Below are 9,680 nucleotides of genomic sequence, written 5' to 3'. Positions count from 1 at the left end.
CACAGCCCCAAATCTAATGCAAACATTTCCCCAATTCTTAGATTGCCTTCACAGTTTTGATCATATCCTCATGATGCCTTTAGTATTACTTGCCCAATATTTGTCTCCAGTTGACTTATTTACTCAAATTTATTTCAAAGGGAAATTCTAGAACGCTACCTTTGTGGAAAATCAGCATTGCCATAAACCAAATTAAAATGGATAAATACAATTAAAATGTGTATAAATAAATGAGTAGAAGTCAAGCGTAAAAATAGACATAATGAGTAAAAATGATGTTACAAATCAGAAGTTGGTGTTGTCAACTCAAAGCCTGACGTCTGGACTCCCTTTGCTCACAGAGAAATTGGCAAATGTTACAAAAAGAGCTGGTGTTTGCTCTGAGGCCTTTCCGCATGTTAGTGGACAAGAGCACCCTTGCTGGTCACCCGGCCTCTGCCCCCATCCCTTGACCATCATAACCCCAGAGCTGAAAGGACTTTAGGGATCATTTTGTATAACTTTTTCTTTTGAGAGGGCAGGAAAGTAAGGCTTTAGACATACTAAGTAACACGTCCAAACTCTGCTCCGCAGGGTCTGAGCTGAAGTTAGAACCCCGCTCTTCCCCTTCCTTGTCCAGTGCTTCCTCTCCTCTCAGGTGCCACCTGGTCAGCAGATGGGCCTGTTGGGGGCGCAGGGGGCGGTGGACTTCCCTCACGGGCATGCCTTCTGCTCCTGGCAGGTCTCAGAAACCCTTTCTTGCTGACCTTTCTTTAAAGTGTTAATCTAGGTCTCTAAGCCCCACGGGAGGCCCCCATTGTGACCATACCACCAGGTGATCTCAGAAGTCCCCCTGGCGGATGGCAGGCACCCAGGGGTTTCCCCTCTGTGGTGTCTGGGTCTCTGTGCACCCTGCATGGGCTGGCGTCCCAGCTGGTCAAGGAGTGGCTCCCCAGTGGGGGACTTTAAACTCAGCAGGCGTCTGCCAGCCAAGTTCCCCAGCCTGTCCCTGGAACCTGGGCCCAACCTGAGGCCCGTAGAGAGCTTTGAAGAACCTCTGTGAAGAGAGCCCTGGGGTTGCAGGCAAGTCAGGACCTTTTCCAGGCCTGGTGGGGGTAGGGGAGGATCGCAGGACTGGGTGTCATGCTGTGCCTTTGAGAGCAGGAAGAAGGTGTGTGAAAGTTCACAGAAACAAGTGTGAGGCATTGGAGAGAAGCCCAGTGAGCAGGAAAGCATGAGAAAGGAACGAAATGAAAAGTTAAAGGAAGAAGAGGGGGTGGGGGGAGAGGCAGAGAGAATGTGAGAGAGAGAGAAGGAGACCAGAGAAAGGTAAATTACCTTTTGGGTGCTGCCCTCCCTGGCAAAGCACAGACAGGCTGCAGCTATAAAATAATGGGCTTCTAATGTTTCAGCAATAGGAAGAAATTGTTTCCCTTGTAAAGGAAAAACACAGATTCCTGGCGGCAAACTCCTGGCAGGTGAACCTTCCACCACCACCACCCCCTGCAAGCTCCCGTCACTATGGCTCCGGCACCCTGCAGCATGGACATTGAGTGCTATAGAGTCCCAGCGTTTGCACGGGCTGGGGTGAGCCTGGGCTGCGTGTGCAGCAGGTGCGACAGGGAGGAATCCCTTCTTTATGTATTCTATGCTCATCACCACGATAAGGCCTGATACGAATAGCACCTTGGAGGCGCAATATTTAGAAACTGCCACCCAGCCAAGAGAGGGCCCAGAGAGCCAAGTGGTGACTCCTCATCATTGTTATCAGCCTGCAGCATGGCCTGCTTGTGGAGAACCCCACCCAGCCCAGCCTCCTTGCCGGGACAGTGACCAGGATGCTGGTCTCTCTATCTGACTTCACAGGACATTGAAGCCAAGGGAGAAGCTAAAGAGGAGACATTTCAACCAACATGCCCTATTCCACTTCTACTGAGGGCCCAACTCCTCAACCCTAGAAAGGAAAAAACTTTATTTATTTATTAGGCCAATATTTATGAAGCCCCCACCGTCTGCCAGGTGGTCTGTGCTGTTGACATTTTTAATAAACAGTGTGTCCCCATCCATAGCAGCTCTCCCACCACCACTGAGGGGCCCTGGAGGAGCTACCACACGTATGAAAGGAATTTACATCCTAACCCATGAAAGTGCTAGTTCAGCCTGAAGTGACATGTCCCTGCTCTGGAGTTCAGCAGAGCTGGGTTCAGGTTTCAGCTCTGTTCTTCTCTCTGGCTGTTGGTCTGGATTAAGTTTCTTAGCTTCTTGAATTTCAGTTTCCTGATCTGAATATTAGAGAGAATAAAAGTGCCTCCTCAATGAGGTTCTAGAAGAACAGAATAAAAGAACCCAGATAAAGCTCTTAACACAGTATCTGGCACATGGTAAGTCTTGGCCTGTTACTGTCTTTCATAACCATTAATAAGAGCAGAAAAGCAGTTCTATAGACCTAGTCTCACTCTGTCAGAGTCCCCATTCCCTGCGGCATGTGAGGTACCTCCTTCCTCCACTGTGGTCCATTGCCATGTTATCCTTGTCTCTGCTCCCCCACCTCAACACAGGGTTGGTTGCTCCCTTGTTTACTTCTCTTTGCTTGCTGCTCAGTGTTTTCTCTCCTGCTCCTATGACTGAGGATGTTCCACCCTTTCTTCCCCCTTTCCAGAATCTTTATTCATTTATTCTCCTGAGGACATACATTCTCTTGTCCCAAGAAGGTATGTTTCAACAAGAAAACCTCACAGACTCATAAGCAAAAAATGCTGAGAGGGAATGTGATAGAGAAATAGGTCTCCCTTCCAAAGGGGGAGTAAGGAGATTTAACTGCTTTTTATAGGTTGTTAATATCATCAGCAAAGACATAAGTCTGTTCGGCATCTAACAGGCACAAGAAAGTGTATTAATTACTAAGAATACAAAAAAATTTTTAAAGAAGATATAGAGATAGATAGCTTCAGCTTAAATGGGAAGGATTCCCAAAGATAAAGCCTTCTTGAATATGAACACACAATTTTAAATTTCAAAACGCATGAAAAAAAGAATTACATCATGAGCATATGTCAGTAGATGGGAGGAAAGCAAGATCAGATAACACTGCCAAGAACTTTAGGTAAATGAATAATATGAAAAAGAACATAAAATTAGCAACATTAAATTATTAAAGGTATAAAAGAAGGAAATAGAAAAATGGTGGGTAGGAGGACATAATACAACAAAAAACAAGAAGATTTGGGAAAGAACCAAAACAACTTATAGTAAAAAAAAAAATTTAATAGCCACTAAATTTTAATAGCAGATCCAACTTGGTTGAATTATAAGCATTAGGCAATAAAAACAGACCTGAGAAATATACCCGGAATGTACTACACAAAAATAAAAAGATAGAAATAAGAGCATTGGCATGGCAGACACAACAGATTGAAACTGTCGATTGTATAGTATATCTTATGAAAGTTCCAGGAAAAATTATGGAGGATGGGGAGAGATGATACTCAAAGAGGTAATGGCTGAGAATAATGGAAAACAAGAATTCAGGAAGCACAAGTTCTAACCAGGGTAAATAAAAGCCCACCTGTAGATGCCTTGTAGAGAAAGTATAATTCACTAAAGTCAAAGAGTAAAATATTAAAAGCAAAAGATAGAAGGAGAAATTACCTGCAGAAGGATGACTGTCAACAGACTTCTCAAGAGCAAAACTGAAACCAGGGACAGAACAAGATTGTCAAATGAAAATAACTGCCAACCTAGAATCCTATGTGGAACTACAGTGACTCAATCGTGGGTATGAAATAAAACATTTTTAGGCCAGTGGAAATCAAAGGATCCATCACTAGCAGACTCTTCCTTAAAGAATGTCTCAAGGATAAACTTCAGAGGGTAAGAAACTGAACCCAGAAGGAAGTAATGAAGAAGCAGCATCTTTGTTTATCAAAGATGCCAACTGCCATATGGGCAATACCGAACAAGCACTGATTTCTAAAACAACAGTAATGTTAATGATAAATTTGGGTATTACCAACAGGATGGAACCAAAATACTAGATACCATGACATGTTAGACAAAGACAATAGAGCAGGGTTAAGCATATCAAGATTCTTAGACTTTTGGTAAGAGGGTGGAGGTATGAATCAACTTGAGATTAAGTCAAATAACATAGTGAAATGTTAGAAGTAACCAATGAAAGAAAAAAAATGAAAATGATGGCTCCCAAAGTAAAGAGAAATGAAAAGAGAAAAAAAGAAGGTAGAAAAGAGGGGCAGAAAAATAGGGTAAACAGAAACAATAAAAGAAAATGGTAGACTGTATTCAAACATATCTAAAATTATAGTAAACACAAATAGATTCAACCTATCAGTTTTTTAAAAAAAAGAATTACCTCATTCAATTTAAATTGTTCAGGAATGTGCTATTTCCCAGAAGCACATCTATAATTTAAGAATCCAGAAAAGTGTAAAGTAAAGGACTGGGGAAAAGTACACCAGAATAATTCTAAACAAGAGAAAGCAGTTTAGCTGTTTTATACATGTTGCTTGACTAGATCCTTCCCCTTGTTTCTCCCCTTATTCCCCTCCCCCGTCCTGGTCGCTGTCAATCTGTTCCTTGTTTCCATGTCTCTGGTTCTATTTTGCTCATTTGTTTTTTTCATTAGGTTCCTCTTATAGCTGAGATCATATGGTATTTGTCTTTCTCCACCTGGCTTATTTCACTTAGCATAATACTCTACAGCTACATCCATGCTGTTGCGAAGCATAGGAGTTCCTTCCTTTTTTCTGCTGTATAGTATTCCATTGTGTAAATGTACCACAGTTTTTTGATCCAATCATTTACTAATGGGCACTTAGGCTGTTTCCAGGACTTGGTTATTATAAATAATGCTGCTATGAACATAAGGATGCATAAGTTCCTTTGAATTCGTGTCTCAAGACTCTTAGGGAATAATTCCAGCAGTGAAACTGATGGATCAAAATGTAATTACATTTTTAGTTTTTTGAGGAAATCCCGTACTGTTTCCCACAGTGGCTGCACCAGTCTGCATTCCCACCAACAGTGCAGTAGGGTTCCCTTTTCTCCACAGCCTCACCAGCACTTGTTTGTTGATTTGTTTATGATGGCCATTCTAACTGGTATGAGGTAGTATCTCATTGTGGTTTTAATTTGCATTCCTCTGATGACTAATGATGTTGAGCATCCTTTCATATGCCTGTGGGCTCTGTGTATGTCCTCCTTGCAGATGTGTCTGTTCAGATCCTTTGCCCATTTTTTAATTAGATTCTTTGTCTTCCTGGTGTTGAGTTCTTTATATATTTTGGAGATCAAACTCTTGGTTGAGGTATCATTGGCAAATGTTTTCCCATACAGTTTGTTCCCTTTTCATTTTGCTGATAGTTTCTTTAGCAGTGCAGACGCTTTTTAATTTTAATAGTTTTTGACTCATTGATCCATTTGGAAAATTGATGAAACCTGTGGGATTTCACCACTGGGTGGGGGAAAAAACATCAATGCCTGTTTTCATGTAAACACAAAACTTTCAGTAACTCCACAGACCTCCTGAAGTGCATCCATGCATCTCTGGGGTTTAAGAACAGCTTCAGCGAGAGTGGAGAACTTCTTATCCCCAAGAGATAGTACTGTCATGCTATTTAATCAACTTGAGAACATTGGGGCCAGTTCATGTGTGACCATCTTAAGTGGCCATGATATGCCAACCCTCAGGGGAGGATGCACCCCGTAGTCTGCTCCTGCTACAGGGTTCCTGCTCAGTTCAGTACCTGCTATGTGTCAGGAACTCTGCTGGCCACTGGGGACACGAACTAGAGTAAGACCCTGTCCTGGGTTTCTAGAAGCTCAAGAGAGATGCACAAGCAATTGCCACTCCAACGTGGTCAACGCCACGGCAGAGCCAGGCAGAGGCTCTGTGGGATCGCTGGCAGGAGCGGGAAGAAATGGAAGGTTTCCCAGGACAGACAGTCTCAGTGGAAAGATCAGGTGTTTTCTAACAGATAACTGGGGGGCGAAGGAAGCATCCCCGATGGTAGGGACATGAACAAAGACCCAAATACATGAGGGGTGACAGGCACAGGGAACTCTACACAGGTTGGTATCTCTAGAGCAGTGGTTCTCAATGAGAGTGACTTTGCCAGGGACATTTGGCAATGTCTGGACACATTTTTGGTTGTTATATTGGGGGGAGGTGTTACTGGCATCTAGTAGGTAGAAGTCAGGACTGCTGCTAATCATACTTAAATGCACTGAACAGCCTCTGACAACAAAAAATTATCGGGTCCAAAATGCCAATAGTGTTGAGAAAGCCTGCATTAGAGGGTCAATGGGTATGAAGGAGTGGCCATCTATGTGAGAAGCCTATATTCCTGATTCTGTGGAGCCACTGCTGTCAGACCTGCCTTCCCTAAAGCAGAGACACAGACCTGTGCTGCTTCAGTGGAAGAAAAGAGTGGGAGAGCTCCGCCCTCTGTGCAGTGAAACATAAATAAATTCTTAGAGCCAGCTCAACATCTCCACTCACACCTTGGTTATGCTCGTTGAACAGGACTCTTCTGTATCTGACCCCAACTGAAAGTAACCTGGGGTCCTGTTGGAGATGATTTGCAACCCATCCCAGGGAGCAGCAGGTAACCCAGGTGATCCATGGGCTTTGGTTTGCCTGCTTAGCCCACAGTGAGGCACAGGAAGGAGAATTTGGTGCTGTTAGTGAGAGCCACCTGAGATCAAACATGACCACCAAGACAGGTGAATTCTCTCTGCAATCCTGGAAACATTTTTGGGGAGAGTAAGAACAATCAGATGTAATTGTGCCTCTACAGTGACTTCTCTACTCTAGGAATATGGGAAGCAATTCCTTCAAAGAGCTGCCAGGAAGCAGGCTGCAGATCTTTTGTGGATATGCAAGATCCACAAAATCCACAGGAGTAGCATCTCACTGGCATGTTTCCTGAAAGTTGCTCTAGGAAAGAGAAACCACCCACTGTGTAGGCCAATGGGAGAAACACTACCAAAGTGTCGCTAACCGGGGAGACCTCGGGCCTTGCTGCCAACCCATAGCTGAGCAGCCTCTTGAGAACTGTGTAGGAGAAAGTACTTCTAAGGCTTCCAATGGAACCCCCTGTTGAGATGATCAGAAAGAGTATCTAGTTTCAGGGGCTGGAATATCAGAGTCCTCTCCACCCATTAGGGCACATGCCACCCTTGACACCACTGTAGACAGCATCATTGGTTTTCAATGTATGATACAACATGAAAGAAAAAGCCAGGTTCCCACCAAACTCTGAGAGGGGATCTGATTTAGCCAGGGGGACTCAAACTGTTGCCTTGTGCTCAGACCTGGGTGATGAGATAGCCTGAGGGAGGATGATATTCTGAGATACCTTAAGCGATGGTCATGACAAAAAAAAAAAATCACTTTTCTTCCCACTCCAATGCTCCATCCATACATGCTAGGCTGGCTCTGGGAACTCAGCTGAGATTTTTAAAAATTAAAAAAATAGATCAGAACACAACAAGGTCATTTATCCTGAGACAAACTGGCCCCATGGTTTCTACAAGACATCCTATAACTCACCCTCCTGGGAAGCACTTGCACGTCAGTTGCCTCACTTTCTGGACACAGCGCACCATTAACTTAAAAATGTAAAAACTGTTGTGGGAGAGACAAATCGTCAAGTATGGTGCTGGGAAAGGGTGGTTTGGGCTCCATTTACACTAGGCACTTGCAAGCTGTGAACGTCCCTGGTGGAATCTTTTGAAAAGGCTTTGCCTCCCATCTGGGGATCCCAGCAGCAGACATGTGCCCTGGGAAATGTAGCCTGAAATTTCAATCTGCCAAATGTCAGCACTTTTCCTTCTTAACTTACTCTCAACTCGGGGTCCCTTCTTTGAAGTAAAATGAGGATGGAGCCTGCAGCTCTACCTCTGGACCCTATTTTTAAATATCTTGTGATCTAATTATTTTTACAACCAAATCTTCATTTGACTGTTGGGCCATAACATGGCTTCTTCTGGAGCTATGTAATTTCCAAGCCCTATTTGCAGGTTTAAGCACACAGCTCTGAGATTGTCTGAACAACAGGAAAAGGTTCTGTTACACATACATGTGTGTATCGCCGCCATTGCCAAGTTATTCCTAGCTCGTTAATCAGTTTAAAGATGTATTCCCTAAAAACCTTCTTCTGGGCTCCCTCCAAGGTGGTGGAGGGCCTGGGGGGATATTTCGGGAAGGCTAGGAGCAACCACAAGGAAGCATTATGTCTAATACTGGCACCTGCCTGGATAGTGCAGGAAAATTGTGACCCGAAATATCTCCTGAAGACGAATGACCGCAAGGCCTGAGGCAGACTGGCAGTGTCAAAGTGTTCGGTCTTTCCCAAGAATGGCAAAAGAAAAAGACTACTGACACGTCGTGCTTTCCTTGCAGAAGGGCCACGTCAATGCCAGGGTCGCGCTGGCAGCGCAGATAATAAAGCCAGCTCCCATCTACCACACCTACCTCAGGGCAATGGCATGAAGGGAAGTGTGGCAGCAGACCGTTCTGGGTTCAAAATGGCTTTTCTGGAAGTGTGGCCTCGGACAATTTACTTAACTCCTCTGATTGCTAGTTTTTCTGTCTATAAAAAATGAAGATCATTATGCCCATAAGGTAATGATCAAAGAAGATCATAGATATAAAGTAGTCAGTGAGTAAAGTATCCATAGATATAAAGTATCCAGCACCTAGTAAACACTTGAGAATTGGTAGCTATTAGCATAGTATTGTTTTCTCATTATTAATTCCTAATAGCTATATAGAGTGTTAGAGTTTTGTAAAGGGCATTCCTAGCCATTTTTAAAAGAAAATCTTACTGTGTGAATTATTCCTATGGCTAAAAGCACCAAAATATAACAATATACAAGTATGCAATGGAAGTCCAGCTCCCATCCTGTGTCTGCCCCCGGCCCCCTTTCTCACCGCTGCCCCTTCAGGCAACCACTTAGTTTTTTAGGTGTCCTCCAGTGCTCTTGTATGCATATGCAGTACACATATATTCAGATTTCCTCCCATTTCGTACACAAAGGTAGCTTTCTATTTACACTATTCTGCTCTTCGATGATTTTACCTGACACTAAGTCTTCAGTACAGACAGATCCCATGGAGTTTTTCCACATTAGCACATAGAAACACTCTCTCTCTTTCTCACACACACACACACACACACACACACACCTGTACCTTGCATTCCATGGAGTAGCTCTATCCTAGTTTTTTTACCCAGCCCGCTCTGGGCACACCCTTGGGCTTTTCCAAGGCCAGTCTCCCATGGTTCTTGACACTGCTGCAGGCAAGACCCTTGTCCATCGTGATTTCGGGCAGGAAGAGGCACACCCCTGGAGTGAACTCCTGGAGTGAGATCACTGACTCAGGGCATGAGCATCTGCGACCCTGATCGATGCTGCCAACTGCTCTCCACCAGGGCTGTGCCATGGTGCACCCTTCCAGCAACACACGGAGGAAGCAACCCCTCGGAACCTTTTCCTCCTTCCTTCTGCTAGCTCCTTGCCATATCGCCAAATGTTATGCCCAGCCACTGTTTCTTTTCTTTTCTTTGATCAATGAAACCATTTTTGTGTGCAATTCAATGGAATTGGTTACATTCACAATGTTGTGCAACCACTACCACTATCCAGCTCCAGAGCTGTTTCATCATCACAAACTGAAG

The sequence above is a fragment of the Pteronotus mesoamericanus genome, unplaced genomic scaffold, assembly GCF_021234165.1.
Source record: "Pteronotus mesoamericanus isolate MK-2021 breed Mesoamerican mustached bat unplaced genomic scaffold, CSHL_Meso_final contig_24, whole genome shotgun sequence".
In the NCBI taxonomy this organism is placed as follows: Eukaryota; Metazoa; Chordata; class Mammalia; order Chiroptera; family Mormoopidae; genus Pteronotus; species Pteronotus mesoamericanus.
The sequence above is the reverse complement of the archived record's forward strand: the minus strand, read 5'-3'. Positions refer to the sequence as shown.